Source organism: Bos indicus x Bos taurus, chromosome 2, assembly GCF_003369695.1.
Source record: "Bos indicus x Bos taurus breed Angus x Brahman F1 hybrid chromosome 2, Bos_hybrid_MaternalHap_v2.0, whole genome shotgun sequence".
Lineage (NCBI taxonomy): Eukaryota > Metazoa > Chordata > Mammalia > Artiodactyla > Bovidae > Bos > Bos indicus x Bos taurus.
This window is the reverse complement of record NC_040077.1, coordinates 87,886,661-87,911,844: the sequence shown is the minus strand read 5'-3', so window position 1 is coordinate 87,911,844 and position 25,184 is coordinate 87,886,661. Positions and strand designations below refer to the sequence as shown.

At 39.9% G+C, this 25,184-nt stretch overlaps 1 protein-coding gene across 4 annotated transcripts in view; it reads left to right on the top strand.

Annotated features, from left to right (window-relative positions):
- The window catches only part of SATB2 (SATB homeobox 2), a 210,033-nt gene that overhangs the window by 51,632 nt on the left and 133,217 nt on the right, over positions 1-25,184 (top strand). The window lies entirely within an intron of this gene.

The following is a 25,184-nucleotide window of genomic DNA, read 5'->3' as shown; positions in this document are numbered from 1 at the left end:
GTACGATTCTTGTGATCCCATGGACTGTAGCCCGCCAGGCTCCTCTGTCCATGGGATTCTCAAGGCAAGAATACTGGAGTGGGTTGGCATTTCCTTCCCCAGCAGATCTTCCTGCTCCAGGAATCAAACCCAGGTCTCCTGCATTGCAGGCAGATTCTTTACCATCTGAGCCACCAGGGAAGCCCTATTAAATAAAATGATCCTGCTGCAGCTGCGAAGTTACTTCAGTCGTGTCCGACTCTGTGTGACCCCATAGACAGCAGCCCACCAGGCTCCCCCGTCCCTGGGATTCTCCAGGCAAGAACACTGGAGTGGGTTGCCATTTCCTTCTCCAATGCATGAAGTGAAAAGTGAAAGTGAAGTCGTTCAGTCGTGTCCAACCCTCAGTGACCCCATGGATTGCAGCCTACCATGCTCCTCCATCCATGGGATTTTCCAGGCAGGAGTACTGGAGTGGGGTGACATTGCCTTCTCCCATCCTTCTGCAGGTAGCACCTAATCATTACCTTGATTTTTTGGGGCAATGATTGACTTTTCATTGAGTCTGCCAAAATCACTCACCTGGTCCCTTTTGTGATCCATGACAGCTGATTTGTGATGGGTGGGCAGGAATCGGGGGCAGAGATTAAATGTTCGGGTCAAAGACAAAAACAGAACTCCATAAAGCAGATCTTGGTTTATTTTGTATTAGATTCCAGAGCAATGGGTAAATTCAGACATGCAGGAGATGTTATTCTGTATCACTGGGTCTTGTATTAGATGCTTTACTTAATTTTTTTTAACGGTTTATTTTCTATTATATGTAAAAAAATGTTGGTTGAAAATGGCTATCTGATATAAATGTTGCATGTGTGTGTGTTAGTCATGTCTGACTTTTTGCGACCTCATAGACTGTAGCTCGCCAGGCTCCTCTGTCCATGAGATTCTCCAGGCAAGAGTAGATTGCCATTCTCGTTTCCAGGAGATCTTCCTGAGCCAGAAATCAAACTCAGGTCTCCTGCATTGCAGGTAGATACATTTACTGTCTGAGCCACCAGGGAAGCTAGAGTTTATTAAACAAATCAAATCAAACAAGAGATAGTATTATACAACATTGTGACAGTGTAGAGGGAAACCAGGCGAAGTTTTGAAAGTAGAAGTTCTCAGTTGTCCATTAGTTGTTTTTTTAAAGTTTAATTTCCAGATTAATGAATATAAATGGTTAGAAGCTTATGGATTTCCCAGTTTCTTTTCTTTAAGGCTTTGTTAGGAATTGCTCACGGTGAACAGTTGATGTAACATAGTGAGACAGGACCTTGGGTCTCCAGGCCTGTGTTTTCTACACTCCTGTTCTTGTTGAGGACAGGATAGTAGAGTGTGTTAGGTGCTGTGAACTCAAGAGGGTGACTGCTGGGCTTTTAGTCTTGTTGTTACCACTTTCCAGCTCTGTGACTCTCTGCCCCTCGTCCTCATCTATAATGTAGGGGTAAAAGGGAATTTCCTGATAGTCTAGTGGTTCACATTCGGTCCTTCCACTGCAGGGGTGCAGGATATAAGATTCCACATACTGCTGCTGCTGCAAAAAAAATAGCGGTAGAAGTAATTGCTTTCCCTTCATCACCTCCTTCCTAGGATTGTTAGGAAAATTAAATGAAACAGTCCAGATAAGCTGCTTTACACAGGGTAAGGGCTGGGTACATGTTAGTTGCTAGTATAGTTACTATTAATACTTTACAAAGCAGAAGCTAGATACAGTATGTTAATTTCTTTGGTTTTCTGTAGTCTCCGTTCATATATCCCCTCCTTCTGTGATATTGGATGTAAATTACTAATATTATTTTCTTAATCATTTTGATTTTCTTGCTGGATAGGAAGCATAGATCCTATGATATTCATTGTGTTTTGATCAGCGAAATCCTATTCTATGGCTCTACATCAACTTGGAAAAAAATTGATTTCTTTTTCTGTAGACAAAGTATTCTGTTCTATATTGACTCTACTTTTAAAGTAGAATTTAATCTATATTTTATATATGCTGACAGTATAATAAAATTTCTCCCAAGTCATCTGGTTGAAATTGCATATTTTAAAAAATGAAATAGTCTTTATTAATAACAAATTTTAAAAGCCTTATATTTCACTAATGGTTTTGTAATAAAATGCATTTTTAGTCAGGTGACACACACTTTGTATCTATTCAATCTCCTCCTTCCATAGCGTTTTAAATATCCAGGTGCTGTGCCATGCTCAGTGGCTCTGCCATGTCCATGTCCGACTCTTTGCAACCCTGTGGGCTGTAGCCTACCAGGCTCCTTTGTCCGTGGGATTTTCCAGGCAAGAATACTGGAGTGGGTTGCCATTTCTTACTCCAGGGGATCTTCCCGACCCACGGATCAAACTGGCATCTCCTGCATTGGCAGGCAAATTCTTTACCACTGTGTCACCTGGGAAGCTCCCCAAATATCCAGTTATCTAGGTACAAATGTAGCTTGACTACAGTGAACCATCACTTAACACAGCATTCTCACCGTTGGATTGAAAACCAGGCTATTTCCCATCTCATTCCTCTTCCAAAATAGTTGTTCATATCTTTTCTTCTTATGTTCCACTTATGGAACTGCCTCAAAGTAAATCTGGGGCTGTGTGGAGCAGAAGGAATGTAAATGTTTTTTCCCTGGGGACACATTGTCAATAGGTATTTGTGACCTGGAAAATTTGAATGTTATTTACCTTAATCACAGCTCCTCCTTCTTTTCATTCTCCTTCCTGGAGCATCTCACAGGGCATAGCTTAACTTTGGTACGTCTTACCTGGGCTAAATGATCACATCTTGAAAAAAAAAAAAAGAAGTAGACAGTGGTATTTGTGTGACTAGAGAGCCCAACTAAATAGAGATATTAGGTCATGTTACGCTGCATTCAGTTCCGTTGCTGCATAATGCTGTTAACTTGTAAATAGGGCAATAAGAAATGAACGGACAGTGAATCCCAAAGTAGCAGTTTTATTCTAATTTTTTAACTTCTTTCCCCTCACTCCTGTAGTCTTCTTCCATTCTCACTATTTCTCTCCCTTTTCTCAGTATTTAAAATACTCCTGTCTCCCCCCTGCCCTTTTTTGAGCAATATTCTATTATTAAAAAAAAAAAAAAAAATTAAGCATGAATTACCTGTGGGGAAACATAGCATTTGGAGACTTTTTTCCTGCCAGCTAGTAGATGTGTGGTCCCACTGTGTTTTGGTGTGTGTTTATTTTAATATTAGAATTCCCAGCTAAAAGCTAATAATACTCTAAGAAAAGTATAATTATGAAGGTAAATCTGTATCAAAAATTGCATGGTGTACCTCAAAGTCAAATATAATTATTAGGGGATAGTCTCCTATTTGATAATTATCCATTCATAGATTTATACATAAAGTAGTGTTTTTCAAAATGTGTATTTTTAAAATTCATTGAATTTCCCACAAAGTATAATCCACTAGATTTTAGGCAAAATAACCCACTTTGGTATAATAGAACCACACCTATATCAAAATAACTAAAACACACTAAAATAGAAAATAATGTTCCTTCTGCCAAATATTATGACGTGACTCCTGCCAAGCCCTGATGCCCACTCCCTTCTGAATCCAGTCATTCTATTTTTAACTTTCCCAAGCATTCACCCCTGCCAAGGCCTGCGCATGTGACAGCGTCCCCTTTACCCTGTGGCTGTGGGCAGTGGCAGTGGGAGCAACGGTGATGCTAAAGGTCGGCGGACAGGCTTGGTGGGGCTGGGAGCAGTCTTGCAGAGAAGGATAGCTCACAGGGAGTGATGCTGGGCCCAGAGGCTGCCTGCAGAGCCTGTGGAGAGTAGGATGGAGCCTCACGTCCTGAAGGAGACAGGCTAGACCAGGAGGGACACAGTGCAGGTGCCATGGGACTAGCTCCTAATTGTAAAGGTTTACGGGGCCATCGCAGACCTATGGGGGAGGCACTGGCAAGCACAGTCTCATTTGGGGCGTGAGGGATGAATTTGTTTAATCAAATTTCTCACGAACGAAGGGATCCTCTTCCCATCAAATCAAACAACTTATTTACAGATTTTAACACAATTTGGATACTGATGCATGTTATTGGTGTTCATTCAGTTATTTATTTTTTTAACCAGCGTGCATCATTAGTATTAAATGCTTGTTAAAGCAATATCATTTTTAATTGTAATGTACGTCATTCTACATACCACCATTAGTGATTCATATGGCTCAAGATTAGCAACTTTTCTTAGAGATTTACAGTAATATTGATGACTTAGTCTCTATCCCAGTTAATAGTGTCTGAAACAGTTACTTTGATTTAGCTTAGTTCGAACAGTTATTTGAGACCTCGGTCTTTGGGCAGATGACAAACTTAACTAGTCTGTTCCTGAAGATAACATTTTCTTTTGAGACTTGCAGTCATGGAGCTAGTACTGAGTTAAAATAATCCTGTACAATGAAGAAGGACGGCGTGTTTCTCACTTCAGGCCCCGTATTTTAATATGTAAATTTTATGGCTCTCATTCTTATTTGAGTTATTTTGTTTTTTAGATTGTATTCAAATTGCACAGCCTCTCATCCTGTAGATTTTTCCTCCTTTTATGATTCCCAGCTTTTCGCTTCCTCTGTATTGCCGTGGTTGCAGCCTTTCCTTAATCAGAACACACTGCTCTTCTGCCCTTGGCTGTGGCGTCCTACTCTTTACCCCTGTCTTGCTGCCAGAGATCATTTCTGGGGGGACAGGTGTGTGCTGACGGATCCCATTGAGACCCTGCTCTTGCTGGAATCATTCTGTTTTTTTTTTTTGGTGATCCACGGGGAAAGGAGTGACCAGCTAGACGCATTTCTCAAGCAGAAGCCACATGGTGTTTCGAATGGAAGGCTTTTGCAGACTGGGGTTTGTGACAAGCAGGAGAGGCTGGCGCAGGAGTCTTGAGTGAGCGCTTTGACACACCGAGTAACAGCCCATTATCACTTGCGCTGGTGTCAAAACAATACCGCAGTTTGAACTGCAGCTCAGCGTACTCCTGCTGTCACACAAGCTCCCTCCTAAGTCATTAGAGTGTTGGCGTGGACTCTTTCCACGAGCAGTTAGAGATGCATTAGGAGAGGGGAAAGTGTTTATTAATTCAATTGAAGAAGTGCTATTAATCATCTGCTCTGTGTCAGGCGCTGTGCTGGGCTTGGGGGTGGGGCTCCCATGCCAGAATGACAAGGTTCTGCCCTCAAGGTGCCTCTTGCCTAGCAGACCCTGAGAATGCAGTGGCTGTCATATGAAGTAACCTTGGAGGGGGCAAACAAAATTACTTTGAGAGTTTAAAAGAGGGTAAGATCCCTCTTACCAGGTTGGAGGGATCCATATAGACTGTTGAGGGAAGTGATGTGTGAGAGGGGCCTTGACAAGACTGTAGGATTTTGATGGGCAGAGATGAGGTGAGAGAGACAGTTGGCAGGGAATTCTGTTTAGCTGGTAGGCAGGATGTGTTTAGGGCAGATACGAGGACTTAGGAACCTACTGTAAAGAGCTGCAAATGCCAGGTTAGAGTTAATGTTGACTTAATGGACTCCTGCTTGAGCCTTCCACTGAAAGGTTTTTGAGCAGGGCAGTGATATGTTAGGAATATGTCAGTGCATAGTAAGATATTAGTTTAGGTATTAATCAGTTAAGTTTGCAAGTGACTACATGTAGCAGAAACTCTGCAGAGGTAGTTAACCAAATAGGGGCTTTATTTGTCTTATGTAGTGACCATTCCAGGATAATACAGTATTTCCCAATGCTGCCACAGACATAGGCTCTGGGTCTCTTCCTGGCTTCTCTTCTTATGGTTGCAAAATGGCTGCTGTACCTCCAGACATCCAGTGCAGATTCCATGCAGGAAGAGGGTGGGGAAAGAAGGAAAAAAGGCCAAATGCCTCTCCTCATGAAGCTTTATATTATTCTGGAAGGGATTTCATCCCCTAGGACTTTGTCATTTATCTCAGTTTCAGGTCTAGAGAGCCTGGGAAATCAATTTTTTTATTTGACACAATGCCTCTCAGAAAAAAATTGGGATTCTTTTGGCAGAAAGAAAGGGAGAGTGGTTATTGGGTAGATAGTAGCAGTGTTGGCCACAACTCATTTGTGAATCTATCATGGGAAATCAGGAAAGACAGAGAGCAGAGGGGCAGAAAGCTAATCATGCCAGCAAAGATTTCTGATTAGATTCAGAGAGAATAACTTCAGAGTTTGGTTTCAATTTTAGATTTGCTTAATGAAAGATGATGGGACAATCAGTTAGGAAAACTAGGCTTTAAATCTAACACTATTATTAAAAATTCATATTTTTTTTTACGAAGTCACTTCTCTGAACCTCAGTTTTCTTATCTATAAAGTTGAGGACTTCAAAACCTGTGAGCCAAAATCTGTGATGCTAAGAAATGATTGCATATGTGCTCTTGAATACTATTTTCAGATTAAACACTGAGTAAGTTATAAAAATAAACATACGGATTATGAGAAGATATAAATTTATTTAGAAATGTTTTCTGCTAATTTGAGGAACCCAAGAGCTAGCAAAAGTATTTCATGTATTAATTTTAAATAGATTTTTAAAAACAACACTGTAATATTCCTTGGCACTGGTGTTTTCTGTTATCAACTATACTTGCATTTCGTTACTGTAAGGGAAGTAGGAGATAACAGATTCACTCCCGAGCCCCTGCTCTAACAGGATTATTTATAATGTGACAATTTATTACACGGTCTTTTCCTGATAAATAGCTCAATTACATTCTCCATGTATTTTACAGTTCCATCTGGGGCAGCTCGTACCATACAAAGCAAAGATGCACAGTTCTATTTTTCATCTGTGACTTGTTCCCGTTAGGAGAGGTGTTGTCTCTTTGCTCCATCCCTGATTTCTTCCCCGACCCACCATGACAAGGCACATATGCCTAGCTCAGATGTGTCTACATTGTTTTAAGTAGGGAGGGAGATAAAAAGAAATAGAAAACTTGGCCCCTATCCTTGAGGGATTTATTATTTAGTTGGGAAGAGAAGACAGAGACACATAGAACAAATGGAGAGTAGCACATAAGATGAGCTAATGAAGTGCTGGAGCAGGTGCTGCTATCTCTGTGTGCTGGGGTGGGGTGTGGTCCTCTCTTGGCTCACTCACTTGCTGACTCTCTCACCTTTTTTGGGACATTTCTTCATTATTTATCCTCAGAATTCTTGTAGCTTCGATTTCTCCCTTGCTATAAGCCCTTTCTGCTTGGTCTACAGAAATGTTCAATCAAGACTGTTCCAGGGATGTCCCTGGTGATCCAGTGATTTAAGAATCTGCACTTCTCTGCAAGGGGCACGGGTTCAATCCCTGGTTAGGGAACAAAATTCTGGATGCCTTGCACAACATGACCAAAAATAAAAATAAATAAAATAAACTAAAATGGAGAAGCAGCATCAAAAAAACAAACTAAAACAACAAAAAAAACTGCCCCAAATTGAAACAGATTCTCCATATTAATTCCGTGATTCAGGCAACCACCATATTCTTGTTAATTGTATTCAAAGTTTGCATCACTTCATTCTTACAATCTAGCTCTCATCAGTCTCAAATTGCTTTTACATAGTGTTTTTCTAGTCACCGAATTTAGGAGCCCCACAATCTGGCTTGTCTTCCTTTTTGTTCGCTTCCAATCATGGAACTGCTTGCATTTTCTGCCCTGTTCTGTTCAGAATTGCATTTCTTATTGTTCCTCAGATGTACCATTTTCTTTCAGGAATCTTTGTCTTTATGCATTTTCTGAAATGCTTGCCTTCTCTCCAGGTTACCCGGAACACTTTAAGACCCATTTACTGTTGTGGTTATCATACTAGAAGGATTATCCATGGTCCATCCACCAAATAGCATTAATTAGTTGCTTTCTTCTCTATGCTCTTATAGCACTTATCTTTGTAACAGCAGTTAACACAATGGATTATAGTTTATCTGCTTACCTATCTTTTCTCCCCTGGTCTGTGAGTTTTTTTAGTCTAGAGACCATGTACTATCCATACTCACTGCTTGCCATATAGTGGGTTATATGGCATAGTGCATTATAATCACTCTCGTTGCTGAAATACTGACTTTGGAGTCACACTACCGGAGTTTGTATATTGACTACCACTTGCTTGCTTTGTGACTTGGAGCAAATGTGTAAAACTCCATGAACCTCAGTTTATTTATCTGAGGTACTAAATAAAAATAGTACCTACCCTTATAATGTTATGTGGATAAGATGACATCCAAGTAAGGTTCTTAGCCTAGTGCCTAGAACATGGTAGGTATTCATGTTAAAAGAATATTTGTTAAAAGATATATTAATAAATAGAACAATATTTGGTGGTAATACTATCTGTTTCCTCTTTCACTTTTTGTTTTAGGTGACTATAAGCAAGGAAAATTAAAGGGGGTTGTCATGCATAAATATGACAACTTGGTGAGCTTCTGGATGACAAACTCTACTCAATAAGGATGAGACCTTTATCATAAGAAGAACCAAACTATACAAGATCAGTAAATGCCATTTATTAGCAATTACCATTTGGGCTTCTTATTTAGAAAAAAGCCTCCAGACATCTAAGATCACTACTAAAGCTTTAAAAGTAAGAGGCACAAAGAACTTTTATGACTTTTTGAAAAGCTTTTTATTTTTCTATTTGCAAAGGTGAATGTAAATGTTTTACCAGGCCCTAAGTGTATGTTTTGATCTACTTTTACACTTATTAACTGCTTCGTTATAGTAGGAAAATTCATCATAGGTTTTAACACTTGCTTTTATGATAGCCTTATGATGTCATTCTTGTGTAGTACATTGCATTAAAACATAAAGTGACCACCCTGAGCAGTTGGCTAAAATAATGCAGCATTCATTCTTCTTGAACTGCAGCCTAAAATATTCCATAGTTAAAGTTATAGCAACATATGCTGGGAGGTCAGTTTTTCAGAGTTGTAATCTCACTTCAAGGTTGGAGATTGGTAAAGATGACAATCCCCAGCATTCTTTGTCCAGTTCTTTGGGAAGATGATACTGGAAAATACCGAGTTCTGATAAATGAGGCATTAATGGGTCCTATTCTGAATGTCAGGTTATTTGTGTTGAGGAACGGGTGGGTGATCAGTAATAGCAGTTTAACTCAGATACCAACTGAGATGAGAGTGTTCCGCCCAAGGAACAATGGCTCGTTTTACAATGTGGCCACAAAATTCAGCGTGGTTGATCCTAGCTGCCTCAAATATCATTAAACTAATCTCAGAGCCTGGGATTAGGTTTGGCTGACCAAGTGTCCTTTCAGGTCAGAGTTCAAGGAGTCATGGTTAAGTTTCAGAGAGAAGGGAAGACAACATGCTCTTGATGTGTTTGCAGCACAGATTTTCTTCTATGGTACTTTTCAAATCCGTCAAATACCCTTAACTGCTAAACTAACACAGAAAAAGGCAGCTCACAGTCTCTAAAATAGTCTGTTTACACAGGTTATTAATGACTCTGGCCTATAGAGTGTGTACAAACCAAAAAGAAAAGTCGGTGAAGGGGGTTGGCAGTGATGAGAGAGGGAGCTGTGCTGACAGACTTCCTCTCTTTCTCATTCTTTGCACTCCCGTGATTAAATCCAGACTGAGCAGGGGCATCATTACGTTGGGAAGATGAGCTGGAGACTCTTTTGAAGTTGAATTTCTTAATATTACCCTCCCCCTGCAGTAGAAAGGGTATTCACACTGTGACCCATCTTTAAAAACAAACCCATGCTAAACAGCAGGCATATTCTAAGCAAAGATTCCTCCTTTATAAAAACTTGACATTTGTTGCAGGTGGTGTTATGACACCATGGTATAGAAAAATCTAGTCTTGATTTTTTAAGTAAGGTATTGAAAATATAAAGTAGGCAGCATTGTAGGGCACAGATTAATTTAACCACGATAAATATGTTAGTTCACCATCTTGTCCATGGAAAAGGCTATTCCTCAGGGAAATGGTATTAACTATGCAGTATCTTATAGCTGAATAGTGCTCTATAAAATGTTGGAGGTTTATACATGACCTGAATTCAGCTTTCTACCTATTATTTTATTTAGTGCCATTTGTACATCAGTAAATTTACTGTAAATTCCCTCCTCCTCCAATTTCTGTGTAGACCACTGTGAAAATAACGCAACTGAGCAAGGTATAGGGCTGGCTGTGAAAAGAGAAAAACTGGAATGGACTATTAGGGTTGTGAAAAAAGTGAAAGTGTTAATCACTCAGTGTGGGTGGGTGTGCTCAGTCACTTCAGGTGTGTCCGGCTCTTTGTGACCCAATGGACTATAGCCCGCCAGGCTCCTCTGTCCATGGAATTCTCCAGGCAAGAATACTGGAGTAGGTTGCCATTCCTTTCTCCAGGGGATCTTCCGGAACCATGGCTAGAACCCAGGTCTCCTACGTTGCAAGTGGATTGTTTACTGTCTGAGCCACCAGGGAAGTAGTTGAGTCCAAAACATAGTTAGAGATCATCTCTTCCCACTCCTCCAGTGCTTTTCTGGTTGAGTGTTACTAGCCTGTGCTTCTAGGGGTGGGGGACTCACTTCTTTTTGGGGTTATCTGTGTTTGTCATATTGCTCTAGTTTTATAATTTCCTGAGAATTGTAAAAGAAAAAAGGGAATAGTCTTCAGATGGTGTGTACCAGTACTACTTCCTTTGTGTATAGGACAGTTCAGATATTTGGAAAGTACCGATTGTGCCCTAAGACTTCTTTTCTGTAGGCTAAACAACCACAGATGTCTACGTGAGTGTTTGGTCTCTTTTCTTATCCTCTCATGCTCGGTATCACTCTTGTCTTTGGTTGCCCTCTAGTTGTCCATAGCCCTTTGAAACCACTCATCTCATTTCCTCACATGTTATCTTGACTTTCTAGAAATGCATTAGTTATTTTTGGCAGATGTTTACAGTGGTGGCTCATGTTAAATCACCTTAATGTAATCAAGGTTTTTATTCTTTTTTTTTCCCACAAGAATTTATTATTATTTAATTGCTAAGTGATATCCAACTCTTTTGTGACACCATGGATGGAGAGAGGAGCCTGCCAGGCTCCTCTGTCCATGGGGATTTTCCAGGCAAGAATACTGGAGTGGGTTGCCATTCCCTTCTTCAGGAGATTTTCCTGACCCAGGGATCAACCCCATGTCTCTTGCATCTCCTGCATTGGCAGGTGGATTCTTTACCACTGAGTCACAAGAATTTAGGGAAGGTCAAAATTTAGACACTAATGTATTAATTCTTGATAGATTTCATTTCGCTTTATCTATTCATGTGTTAGTGGCCCATTGAGATAATTTTTTAATCTAAATTATGTTATCAATTATATTGGCTTTGTGGGCTTTACACATTTTACAAGCATGTTCATCTAAATCATTAGCAAAATGTTGAATGGACTGGGCTGAACACAGAGTGCTGGGTCATAACCCCAAAGACCACCTTGGAGGCTGACTGTTTACTTGGGTGCTCAGTCACTCAGTCGTGTCTGACGCTTTGTGACCCGATGGACTATAGCCCGCCAAGCTCCTCTGTCCATGGGATTTCTAGGCAAGAATACTGGAGTGGGTTGCCATTTCTTACTCCAGGGGATTTTCTCTAGGTCTCTTGTGTCTCTGCATTGGCAGGTGGATTCTTTACGGCTGCACCTCCTGGGAAGCATGGCCATTTACTTTGGGACTAATTATTACTGAACAAGACACAAACTGCCTAACTGTACTGTCTGTCTGGTTCACTATGGTATAACGAAAGTTTTTCTCAGGTATTTCTGCCATTCTTATAACCATGGTCAAAGGACATTATTTTAATTTGGTTATCCTTTTCTGTGAACTGAACTTTTTTTTACTTCTTAGATTTTGAACTTGGGCATAACAATTTGACTTGTTCTGGAATTCTGTTTCTTCATGATTTCATGTATATATGTATGAATAATATTTTTAAATTTTTACTCTCGGATAACACATCTACAAATTCCTCCAATATACTAGGATGTGGGTTCTCTGGGCTAGAAGACTTATCCTCATTTATAGAAGCTTGATGTTCTTTTATGGCTTTATTTCCTGTATTAGCTTTCAGGGCCTTCTGAGCCATTGTTTTGGCGTTTCCAGTTTGAAGCTTCTTTTGCTTTAGCAGATAAAATGGGGATAGATGGATAATTGGGTAGTTTTGCTTCCAGTGTTCTCATCTTTTTACATGATATCATTTCCCTTAAACAACTGTCGTATCTTTCCCTAGATCATCATTTGGTCCCTGATTTTATGTAACATGTGAATGTTAGCAGGTTTCACTTGGTTCAGGTCTTTCTTGGCGGTGACCTCTTCATTAAGATTCTTTCAGAGATTCCTGCTTATATCTCTACTCTACTTCCCACGCTTTTTATGTAGTCTTCAAATTTTAAGTTCATAGGAGAACTTTTTAAGTGGCCACACAAAGGGCTATTTAGTGTAGGGTCCTGATCCTGACCTCATTTCTTAGTAGGGGAGCTGACCTTGGGAGAGCTCCTAAAATTCTCTACACATCATCTGTAAAATGGACTCAGAGCCCTCCTTACGCTGCTGCTGCTGCTAAGTTGCGTCAGTCATGTCTGACTCTGTGCGACCTCATAGACGGCAGCCCACCAGCCTCCCCCGTCCCTGGGATTCTCCAGGCAAGAACACTGGAGTGGGTTGCCATTTCCTTCTCCGATGCAGGAAAGTGAAAAGTGAAAGTGAAGTCTCTCAGTCGTGTCCGACTCTTAACAACCCCATGGACTGCAGCCTACCAGGCTCCCCCGTCCATGGGATTTTCCAGGCAAAGAGTACTGGAGTGGGGTGCCATTGCCTTCTCTGCTCCTTATGCTAGACCAGTTTTAAAGATTAAGTGAGATTATTTTAATGACCAATGAGTGGCATCATATTCAATGAATGCTTTTCTTATTACTGTTATTGTTCATGATGATGCCCGCTCATATTTTTCCCCATTTTTGTGACCATACAGGCATTTTTTGTAGTTTGGCATCTCTTTTAAACCATCTCCCTTACAGCAGTGCTATCCATGGAATCACGCCCATATTTTCTTTCAGCTTTTTGATGTCTGTTTTTCTAAACTATAGAATACATACCTCTTCTAAGAATGCCATTGCTTAACTATTGTTGAAGCAGACTTTTGTACTTCTAAAACTCCCATGGTTCCATATCTCTCAAGTTAATCCATTTGATTTAAGCCCAGTGTAGTTCAGCTTCATAAAGGTGTTCCCATATGCTTTCCATGGCGAATACCATAAGCAGGATGACTTATGGGGGCAGCCTACGGCTCTCCAGATACTAAGCTCTCAGAAGGCTTTGTGGATACCTCTGTTCTTCGAGGGGTTAGATTGTCAGCTGAAGATGTTGGAATTTCCCTGGGTTTTCTCACAAAGGACTGCACATGGTGAAAACTAACATGTTATTAGAATGTTGGACTGGGAATTTAATGGGCTTAGGGAAAATAAGTAAGAATTGTGGAAACATAATTATGAAAATATAGGGTTTCACTGTGTTTACATTTTAACATCCTACCTTGTTAGGTGTGTTAATTGTAAAGACTGCCTGCTTTTTATCTGTAGTATGCAGAGAGTAGATAATAGTACCATGGACCATGCGATATTCATATAATTAAGCATTCCTAAATTTTTGGAATTCCTAAGTAAGAATGAATTTGAGAGTGTTTGGCCCTGAGATCTTTCTTCTTCTCCTTCTTTTTTTTTTTTTTCCTTTTTAAGAATATATATTTATATATAGAAATAAGCATGTGGAGTTTGATATCTTTACCATGAATAATTGTACTAAAATATTTCTAGAATATGTTCTAAGTTTGCAGTTATATGTGCAAAGGTTCAGAGAATACTTTTGAGGAAACTCCTTTCATTTTCCCTGAAAAAATGATAGTGGTGGAGTACTTAAAAAAAAAAAAAAAATGTGGCTCCCCTCTCCTGCCTGTCACTTGCATTTTCCCTCTGACCTTCTCACACTTCCCTGGGGAGAGGCAATCTATTCTAGCATATCCCTGACAGGCCTGATTGGTAGGGAGGTACTTCTATAAGAGGTACCTTCTATAAGGTACTTCTATAAGATTCCCGGGGCCCGTCCCAGCCTATCACATCCAGTCCCATGCTGGCAGACCCCAGAATCTTCCTCTTCATAAAAAATTTTTTTGGGGGGATCTCACATCCCCAAGTTTTGAGAACCATTTCTCTAGTTCAATTGTCGTTGGCTTCTATTATGTCAGATAAAACCAACATTATGCAGTGTTCCTTCCGAAGTGCTTTGTTGTTGAAGAACAGGCTGCTAGTGGGCCAGAACAGATTGTCACCATGTAAATGGGGTGTCAAGGGACATAATTTTATGGGCTCACACCTATCTCTCAGCCAAAGACATTTCAGGTTAGTCGTGTGCCTGCACTGGTAAAGGAATAGAGTCTCATTTGAACTGGGACAACCCTAGTTCTGGGTACATTCTGTGGTATTATATTTGCCAACTCATATTCAGCCCATGCATTTATAATTACTCAACTGTTTCCATGCATTGAGTCACTGCAGAAAAGCCGCTTCTTTGTAGAACCTCATTAAGATTTCAGCTGCTAACAGATTTTATTTTACAGTTCCAGCTTTTATGATATTAAGATATGGAGATTTAGGCTTCTGGGAGGGGTTATTTACAAGTTTAAAGCTCTTAGCTATGGGAGCATCAGTTATTTTAAGGGCATAACCAAAATGGGAAAAAAAAATGGGTTGTCCGGTATTCTAATTGACGTAATATAATACTTTGAAGGCAAAAATTAAGAATGCCAAATTACTTTTTTTTAAAGAATTTGCTTGTTTGGGATTTGCATGATTTTATTTAAAATGTCTTTTAATTTAAAGCAGTGGTTTTATAAATGTGGTTTAAAATTTGGGGGGTGGAGGTTAAAAAGACTCACATAGCATTAAAGCACTATTTACAGTGTTTGTATTTTTAAAAATGAGTATACTTTCTTTATGCTAGCCAGGACTTCCCTGGTGGCTCAGATGGTAAAGAGTCTGCTTGCAGTGTGGGAGACTCGGGTTTAATCCCTAGGTTAGGAAGTTCCCCTGGAGAAGGAAATGGCGTTCTTGCCTAGAAAATCCCATGGACAGAGGAACCTGGTAGGCTACAGCCTACAGCTACAGACATGACTGAGCGACTTCACTTTTCTTTATGCTAAGTATACGTGGTAAATGAATACTCTCTGGCTTAAATAACATATTTTTCTTTTGTGGTTTCACCCAAAATTGTACTGAGCCATTTTATATCCTATATTGCTCTTTACCATGGTATTTTAAAACTTTCTTCTAAATAATGTACACTATTTTAATTAAGGTAAGTAACCATTACCTGAGAGTTATTGGTTATGTCAATTAGAGCTGCCACTTATATTTTGTCTTCTATCTGGTAACATAATAATCATTCTTCAGGCAGCACACAGAGGAAGTGAGCTCAATCAGAGCAAGCAGGTCCCGATCAGGAGTCAGGAGAGTGCTAGCCATTGGGATGGTTGTTTTTGTGTGAAAGTTCTTATCTCCCTCCTTATCATGGTGTTACCATCACTTTCACTGACTAGGCATTGGCTGCTTGTCCTGTTTGGCAATCCTCTTTAATATTTCCAAAGGGGAAGTCTTACTCATCCAGCACTCAGGGGCATCTGCTCAGGGATCCTTTACTTGCTGTATTGTCCCTGGTGTCACTGCCTTACCTGCTCTTTCTCCAGCCAGGTGATAAGAAGTCCCTTGTTGACAAAGATTGTTTTCTGACTTCTCTGACCCCCTGAAGGCACTGTGTAGCTGTTGCCTGAATAGATGATGAAGTCTAGGAGAGGAGTTAATTTCTGCTAACTGACCAGATTGATTTAATCTGTCAGTGTTCCTATCCAGCCACTTTGAATATCAAGGCTTTCTTGCTTAATATCCTTTTAGGCAACATTGGAACGTTCATATTTCTATCTAAAGGTTTCTAAATTGGAGGATTTCTCATCTGAAAATAGTCAAGAATTCATAAAAGAACAGAGATTCTGAATGCAAATAGCTTCCTTTCGTGTGTAGGTTGTTTTGCTTAATAATTTTCAAGGAAAGCATTGCATTTTAACAGCAATAAATCCATCCCTTTTAGGAAGTTTGAAAAATACAAAACAATGTGAAGGATAAAGTAAAATTCCCTTTTGATATCACCTGTGGTCCAAGATATATTTTATCTTAAAAGTTTTGCTGATAAAGACTTTTCTATATCCCTCTTAGTTTCTTTTGCCTTCCCTCCTCATAGGCACAGGACTATATATAGCATGTTTTTTCTACTTAATGTAACACACATATTCCATGGCATTAATTTTTAATGATTTCCTAATGGTTGATGGTATGAGTTATACCATAATTTACTTAATTATCCCATGTCTTTTAGGTATTTAGGTTGTTTAGAATGTTTTATTTTTACAGATAACTCTTTAATAAATATCTTTGTATTTGATGTCCTTTTATGTTTATGACTTATTGGGGTAGTGGACAATGCTTTTTAAAATTCTCAACTATATTCATGATTAATTTTCACTGATACTTAAGATGTTAAGTTGTCAAACTTCAGACTTTAAACTCAAAGCTTAATGAGTTTTCTTGTTATTATAGTTAACCTGGAGTTAGAAAATACTCATAAGAAGAATTTGGGCTGGTGAAGGTCTTTATTGTACTGATTTAAGGGTCAAACTGAAGAATTTATAAAGCATGTCTGAAATTATAAGACAGCTATATTTGAGTATTCTAAGATATAGCAGTCATTTAAAATACATAACATTCATAATCTTTAAATGTTTTATTATGAAATATATCACACTTACACAAGAATACAAGTCATGTATATGCTTACCACTAAAGAGTAAATAAGACAACCACACTGCTTAGGAAAGAGAATATTCTCAGCACCTTTGAAACGTCTTCATGTTCTTAATATAATTGATATTTGTGTGTATGTGTGTGTGTTTCAGTGCCAAGAAGCTCAGTTATATTGGTTTGAGAAGATTTGTAAATATTTAATTTTTTCCATTTCCACTGCTTTCACCTGGTCCAGTCTACCATCCCTTTTCACCTAACGTGTTGCAACAGCCTCCAAACTGGCTTCTTTGCCTTTCCCTTCTGATCCATTTCAGCTCAAGATCCCAACACTTCCCCTGCCCCCAGTCCTCCACCCCCGCTCCCAGCCCAAGTGATAGCTTAAAAACAAAAACTGAATAATGCTATTCATCTGCCTAAAACTGTTCTCTGTTTTTTTTTTTGTTGTTGTTTAATTTAGAGTAAAATTCAAATACTCACTGTGACCTGCAAAACTCTGTCTAATCTGTCCTGGCCTCCATCCTTTACCACTTATTCTTCCCATTTCTGCTCCCAGCCACATGGGCCTTCTTTAAGTAAGCCTAAGCCATATCTTTCCTGCTTCATCACCATATACATTCTTTCCCTCACTTTTGCTCAGTACCCTATTTTTCATCACACCTTGATGAAAACTTGCCTTTTATTTCTTGAGCCATTTTCCCTATCTGATTATTATTTCTTATACCATCCTGTTACTTTGTGCTTCCGTTCAGTTCAGTTCAGTTGCTCAGTCGTGTCTGACTGTTTGCGACCCCATGAATCTCAGCCCGCCAGGCCTCCCTGTCCATCACCATCTCCTGGAGTTCACTCAAACTCACGTCCATCGAGTCGGTGATGCCATCCAGCCATCTCATCCTCTGTTGTCCCCTTTTCCTCCTGCCCCCCATCCCTCAGAGCAGCAGAGTCTTTTTCAATGAGTCAACTCTTCGCATGAGGTGGCCAAAGTACTGGAGTTTCAGCCTTAGCATCATTCCTTCCAAAGAAATCCCAGGGCTGATCTCCTTCAGAATGGACTGGTTGGATCTCCTTGCAGTCCAAGGGACTCTCAAGAGTCTTCTCATATACCACAGTTCAAAGGCATCAATTCTTCGGCCCTCAGCCTTCTTCACAGTCCAACTCTCGCATCCATACATGACCACTGGAAAAACCATAGCCTTGACTAGACGGACCTTTGTTGGCAAAGTAATGTCTCTGCTTTTCAATATGCTATCTAAGTTGGTCATAACTTTCCCTTCAAGGACTAAGCGTCTTTTAATTTCATGGCTGCAGTCACCATCTGCAGTGATTTTTGGAGCCCCCCAAAATAAAGTCTGACACTGTTTCCACTGTTTCCCCATCTATTTGCCATGAAGTGATGGGACAAGATGCCACGATCTTCGTTTTCTGAATGTTGAGCTTTAAGCCAACTTTTTCACTCTCCTCTTTCACTTTCATCAAGAGGCTTTTTAGTTCCTCTTCACTTTCTGCCATAAGGGTGGTGTCATCTGCATATCTGAGGTTATTGATATTTCTTCCGGCAATCTTGATTCCAGCTTGTGCTTCTTCCAGCCCAGAATTTCTCATGATGTACTCTGCATATAAGTTAAATAAGCAAGGTGACAATATACAACCTTGATGTACTCCTTTTCCTATTTGGAACCAGTCTGTTGTTCTATGTCCAGTTCTAACTGTTGCTTCCTGACCTGCATATAGGTTTCTCAAGAGTCAGGTCAGGTGGTCTGGTATTCCTATCTCTTTCAGAATTTTCCACAGTTTATTGTGATCCACACAGTCAAAGGCTTTGGCATAGTCAATAAAGCAGAAATAGATGTTTTTCTGGAACTCTCTTGCTTTTTCGATGATCCAGCAGATGCTGGCAATTTGATCTCTGGTTCCTCTGCCTTTTCTAAAACCAGCTTGAACATCTGGAAGTTCATGGTTCACATATTGCTGAAGCCTGGCTGCTGCTGCTGCTGCTAAGTCGCGTCAGTCGTGTCCGACTCTCTGTGACCCCATAGACGGTAGCCCACCAGGCTCCCCCGTCCCTGGGATTCTCCAGGCAAGAACACTGGAGTGGGTTGCCATTTCTTTCTCCAATGCATGAAAGTGAAAAGTGAAACCGAAGTCACTCATTTGTGCCCAACTCCTAGCGACCCCATGGACTGCAGCCTACCAGGCTCCTCCATCCATGGGATTTTCCAGGCAAGAGTACTGGAGTGGGGTGCCAAGCCTTAACAGTTGTTAAATATTTAATACTGTCTTTGCTTATTGGTTAGACCTAATAGATTTAAATTTCATGACTGTAGGCACCATGCCTCGGAGAAGGCAATGGCACCCCACTCCAGTACTCTTGCCTGAAAAATCCCATGGACAGAGGAGCCTGGTAGGCTGCCATCCATGGGGTCACGAAGAGTCGGACACAACTGAGCAACTTCACTTTCACTTTTCACTTTCATGCATTGGAGAAGGAAATGGCAACACACTCCAGTGTTCTTGCCTGGAGAATCCCAGGGACAGGGGAGCCTGGTGGGCTGCCATCTATGGGGTCACACAGAGTTGGACACGATTGAAGTGACTTAGCAGCAGCAGCAGTAGCAGGCACTATGCCTATCTTGGTGACTGCTTTGTGCTTCTGTTCTAGTACTTTGGTAAACACTCCATAAATGTTTAAACACATAAGTGAAAAAATTTAATGCTGCATTGGAAGAGAATATTAACTTTTTAATGTTCACCAGTGATATATGTTTTTTTGGGTCTAATGAAATACAACTGATTCAGTTCATTGAATCAGTCCTATATCCCTCTACCTCTTTTTGTTTGCATACGTATATTATTTTTAATTCTAACTGACTGGTTTATTAAATGTGACCAGTTTAAGTTTAAATACTCTATTAGAGATTTATTTTCTCTCAAGTGCTTATCATGGGTACATAAAATAGAAAGATTTAGGCAACATAATATTGTGGAAGGGATCTTGATATAATGGAAAGAATGTGGGCTTTGGAGTCATAAAAACTTGACTTTAAGTAGTATTTATGGTGTTTGTTAGTAATCTTGGGAAACTACTTAACTTTTTTGTCCCCTGGTGTTCTCATCTGCAAAATGTGATGATAAGTGAATATGAAAGTGTTAATCACTTGAGTTGCATACAACTTGTGACCCCATAGGCTGTAGCCTGCCAGGTTCCTCTGTCCATGGAATTCTCCAAGTAAGAATACTGGACTGTGTTCTCCAAGGGATCATCCTGACCCAGGGACTAAACCCACATCTCTTGCATTGCAGGCAGATTCTTTACCCTCTGAGCCACCAGGGAATCCTATGTGATGATAACATATACTTTATTGATTCGTTGAGAAGATTGAAGGAAGTAATATATGTTAAACCTTAGCCCTGTGCTTTCTTAATTCATTATATTATTATTATATCATTATTATTAGGAGCTATGTGCCTTTAAATGGCTTAATCTTTTCCTGCTGCTGCTGCTAAGTCACTTCAGTCGTGTCCGACTCTGTGTCACCCCATAGATGGCAGCCCACCAGGTTCCCCTGTCCCTGGGATTCTCCAGGCAAGAACAATGGAGTGGGCTGCCATTTCGTTCTCCAGTGCATGAAAGTGAAAAGTGAAAGTGAAGTCACTCAGTCGTGTCTGACTCTTAGCGACCCCATGGACTGCAGCCCACCAGGCTCCTCTGTCCATGGGATTTTCCAGGCAAGAGTACTGGAGTGGGGTGCCATTGCCTTCTCCGCTTTTCCTGCTACTATTTCTTAATCTGTAAAATGAGGATGTGTGCATGCTAAGTCACTTCAGTCATGTCTGAGTCTTTGGGACCCCATGGACTGTAGCCCACCAGGCTCCTCTTTCATGGGATTCTCCAGGCAAGAATAGTGGAGTGGGTTGCCATGCCCTCCTCCAGGGCATCTTCCTGACCCCGGGATCAGACCCACATCTCTTATGTCTCCTGCATTGGCAGGTGAGTTCTTTACCACTGGCACCATGTGGGAATCCCAAAATGGGGATAATTCTTACTTTATGGAAATAACTTGAGGATTAAATAATATAATGTACAAATGTATTGATGTAAGGCATCTAGAGCATTTCTACTTGACTCATAATTGACCCTCAATCAACGAATAAAGGTGGTTGATAAAAAAAGACTTGGGATTAAGTTACTTGGTGGGGATTGAGAGTCTTTAAATTTCATTGATTCATTTAGCACCTATTTATTGGATGTCTGTTTTGTGCAAGGTACTTAGCTCAATGCTAAGCTACAAGGATGACTAAGATGAAGCTCCATGGAGTAGGCTACAGTTTAGTGGGGAAAGAGAATATTACATGAATTATTTAATAATTTACCTCATAAATAAATACCAGCATAGTGAGATTCATTATCTTGTGGGTAATAGGAAAAGTGGTGTTCTATCTTGGGATATTGTTGGAGTTGGATTTTAAAGGCTAAAGAGGAGTCCTCCAAAAGGGCAAGAGGTGCCATGATATGGGGGGCTTCCCAGGTGGCTCAGTGGTAAAGAATCCACCTGCCATTGCATGAGACACAGATTCTATCCCTGAGTTGGGAAGATCCCCTGAAGGAGAAAATGGTAACCCACTCCAGTATTCTTGCCTGGGAAAGCTCATGGACAGAGGATCCTGGTAGGGTATAGTCCATGGGGTTGCAAGGAGTCATACATGACTTAGTGACTAAAGCATGCAGGTGCACCATGATATAGGGAAAAAATATCAACTATGGAGTCAGGCAAACATGGCTTCCAGTCTCTGCCATTTAACATCTTTATGATGTTAGGCAAGTTATTTGAAAGTGAAAATGAAAGTTGCCTAGTCGTGTCCAACTTTTTGTGACCCCCATGGACTATACAGTCCATGAAATTCTCCAGGCCAGAATACTGGAGTGGATAGCCTTTCCCTTCTCCAGGGGATCTTCCCAACCCTGGGATCGAACCCAGGTCTTCTGCATTGCAGGTGGATTCTTAACCAGCTGAGCCACAAGGGAAGCCTAAGAATACTGGAGTGGGTAGCCTATCCTTTCTCCAGTGGATCTTCCTGATCCAGGAATTGAACCGGGGTCTCCTGCATTGCAGGTGGATTCTTTACCAACTGAGCTATGAGGGAAGTCTTATATTAAGCAAGTTGTTTAGCTTATTATAAATTGGAGCCTCTCATGTCTATGTCATAGGATTTTTGTGAAAATTAATACAGAGAGAAAGTGTTCAGCTCATAGTAAGTACTTATATATGTGGGTTTTTGCAATCACCTGGAATTTTGTCCTCCAGATACAGGAAATGGCAAGATGACCTCCACTCCCATGAGTCCATAGTTGGATGTCTTTACCTGGTCAAATATGAATTTTTTTCACTTGGTTAAACCTTTTTTTTTTTTTTAATATTTTTGTTTTTAAAAGTTCAAAGACTGGCTATTCATCACCACTTCAAACTCAGTTTGTTAGAACACTTGGCTCTTTAGGAGTTTCACTCTCACTTGCTATTCAAGAAAATGTTGTCTTCCTTCTTCCAGATTTCTAAATAAGAAATCAATCATTTAAAGCTCTTTGTCACCCTACTTACTCTTTGTAACTTCAGTAACAATTGGCAGCTTGTATGTGGTTAGCAGTTTAGAATTTACAGAGAACCTGAACTCATGTTACTTCATTTAATGCTCTCAACCTTTGATGAAGGCCATTATGGTCTTATTTACAGAGAGACACAGAGAGATAAGTGACTTGGTCTTCTGATTCTAATCCAGTACTTCTAAGTTGATACCACACCTGTCTTTCTGTAGTTTGCCTGTCTTCAGAGCTTGTCATTTCTTCCAAGGTTGCTAGCATTCATTCTCTTTTTCCCTTTAGGCTGCAGCAGTCTTGTTTAGTTCTGTATGACCCTGGATTATGCAGCATCCTCTTCTGACCTAGATTTTGGAGCCCTAGGGAAGCTTGTGTCTGCTTTTTGTTGATATTGATAGATTGGTATTTCTCTATCATTTCTTGATGTTGTCCAGTGGCTTCTTATTGCCCTGTGAAGCAACTTCAGGACCCTCTTATCTTCTCCCTCAAAACTACCAGTCCTTCTTTACTTCTTGACCATCCTTCCACCATCTTGTTGAGATACGGAATATACTTAAGTTGTAAATTCTTTGTGGTGGAGCTACTTTTCTTGTAACATCCTTGGGCTCCTCAGTACACTGCTAAGCAACTTTCTCCATGTTTTTTTAAAACAGAAACCGAATTTTTCCATGATGGCTTTCTCTTGGGACTCCCATGTCTACATGAACTCCATTAAAAAATTATCTCATACACTTACCTTTATGAGTTTCTTCTTTTCTAGATTTTGTGTGGCTTACGTTACCATTCATTATTGCTGAATTATTTTTCAGAGTCACTCAGTCTTGAACTGAATGACTTAGATTATAAATTTTTAGCATATAAAGAGCACTGTTACTTTAAATTATTCTATGAGCAGCAGAAGCTAGTGTTGAGATGATAATGGTGATACTTACTAAAATGTTTTTCTCTGTTAGATCATAGGTTTACAAATAATTATTAGACTTGGAATCTCTGCTAGCTGCAGCTTGTTTGCCACATTCAGGGTATATTTCAACTTAGCACATCTTTACTAAATATAAAAACACTAAGTTCAAATTCAAACTGATTTAAAATTATACTGTAAGATGTGAAGATCATTACAAGATACGACATATTTTTTTAAGCATTTGTGATCCCTGCCCACTTCTTTTCCTAGCACCTTTTATTTTGTTATCTTTGCTTTAGTAAATAGTCATTCAGGAAGATGGTTTGTACAAAAAGAATGAAAATAAAGGCATGAAGGAAAATGTATGCACTACCATTTCCTTGTCTCTCCCTCTGAGATTTTATGTATGCTCAGCTTCAAAAACCAGTTTAAAAATAAAAAAGATGAGGGCGGTTGCAATCTGCTCCATTTTATGCAGATTAGGTATGGCCCTCAGGCACCTGCCAAATTGTTAATATGGCCTTCTAGTTGGGTCTGATTAGTGTGAACCCAGATCTTTTTCTCCATTGAAATAGAAATGAATTTGCTGGGAATAAGCTAGCAGCAGAGTTGATGTTGTCACTCATAACCATGGTCAGGTTATACTTGGCCAGTTCCTCGGTGTAGATGAAGCAGACTGGCCTGGGCGTTTATGGTTTCCTTCACTTCCACTGGGTTTCTACTCCCTGGGAACTTTGTTTCTTTTGTGCTGTCATGACTTTGAAAAGTCATTTTCCTCTGCATTCCAAATGTGAAATATTATAGTCTTTTTAAAAATTATTATTTGGTAAAACACATCTGTAGCCCTTATATTTGCAAAAGCAAATGCCTTAGATTGTCTAGAATGGATGTTTGTTTAAGGATACTCACTCTGGGCAATTGAGTTTTGGGATTATTGCAACAGTTATTTTCAGTGCCTCAGGGTAAAAGATTAATTATCTTCCCAAAAGATAATAGAGACAGCAAATATGGAAATATCACACATCTCTCATGACTCTATTAGAGTAGATTTTAAGAAAATATTTTGATACTGATGATTGCATTTTTGTGGGAAAAGAATAAAAGGTTTGCAAGACCAAATAGGGGCTGGAAGTTCAGGAAGAAAAAAACTGGAGTCCTATCTCCAGATTTGGGTGCATGATGAGTTTTAAAAAATAGTCAACTTTGTCAGTTGTCTAAACCAAGCCCATATTGAAAATTGCTGGATATTTAATGTGAGCAATATTTCCTTTGAAGTTATTTTATAACAAATTATTTTTTGCCAGTGGAGGAGCAAGAAACATACTAAATGGTTGACATAGTCTACATTGTCATGAATAGACCAGAGAGATAAATGGCTGTGTTCCAAATACCGCAATAAGTTCTTCACATGGGTTTGCTTCACATGGGATGGTTTATGGATGAATAAGGGCTTTCCCAGGGGCTCAAAGGTAAAGAATCCACCTGCAATGCGGGAGCCTTAGGAGTTGCAGGTTCAATCCCTGAGTCAGGAAGATCCCCTGAAGCAGGGCCTGGTGATCCACTCCAGTATTATTGCCTGGAGAAGCCCATGGACAGAGGAGCCTGGCAGGCTACAGTCCATAGAATCACAAAAAGTCAGACACAACTGAAGCAACTTAGTATGCACACATGCATGGATGAATAAAAATTTTGTTTTTAAGGTCTCATTCTGGTTTATTGTAAGCATCATTACGTGTACCACTGAACCCAGTATTTTGAGTAATTAAGTGATTACCGTCAAGTAATTTAGTGGCAGGAACAAGAATTACAAAGTTCTTATTTCT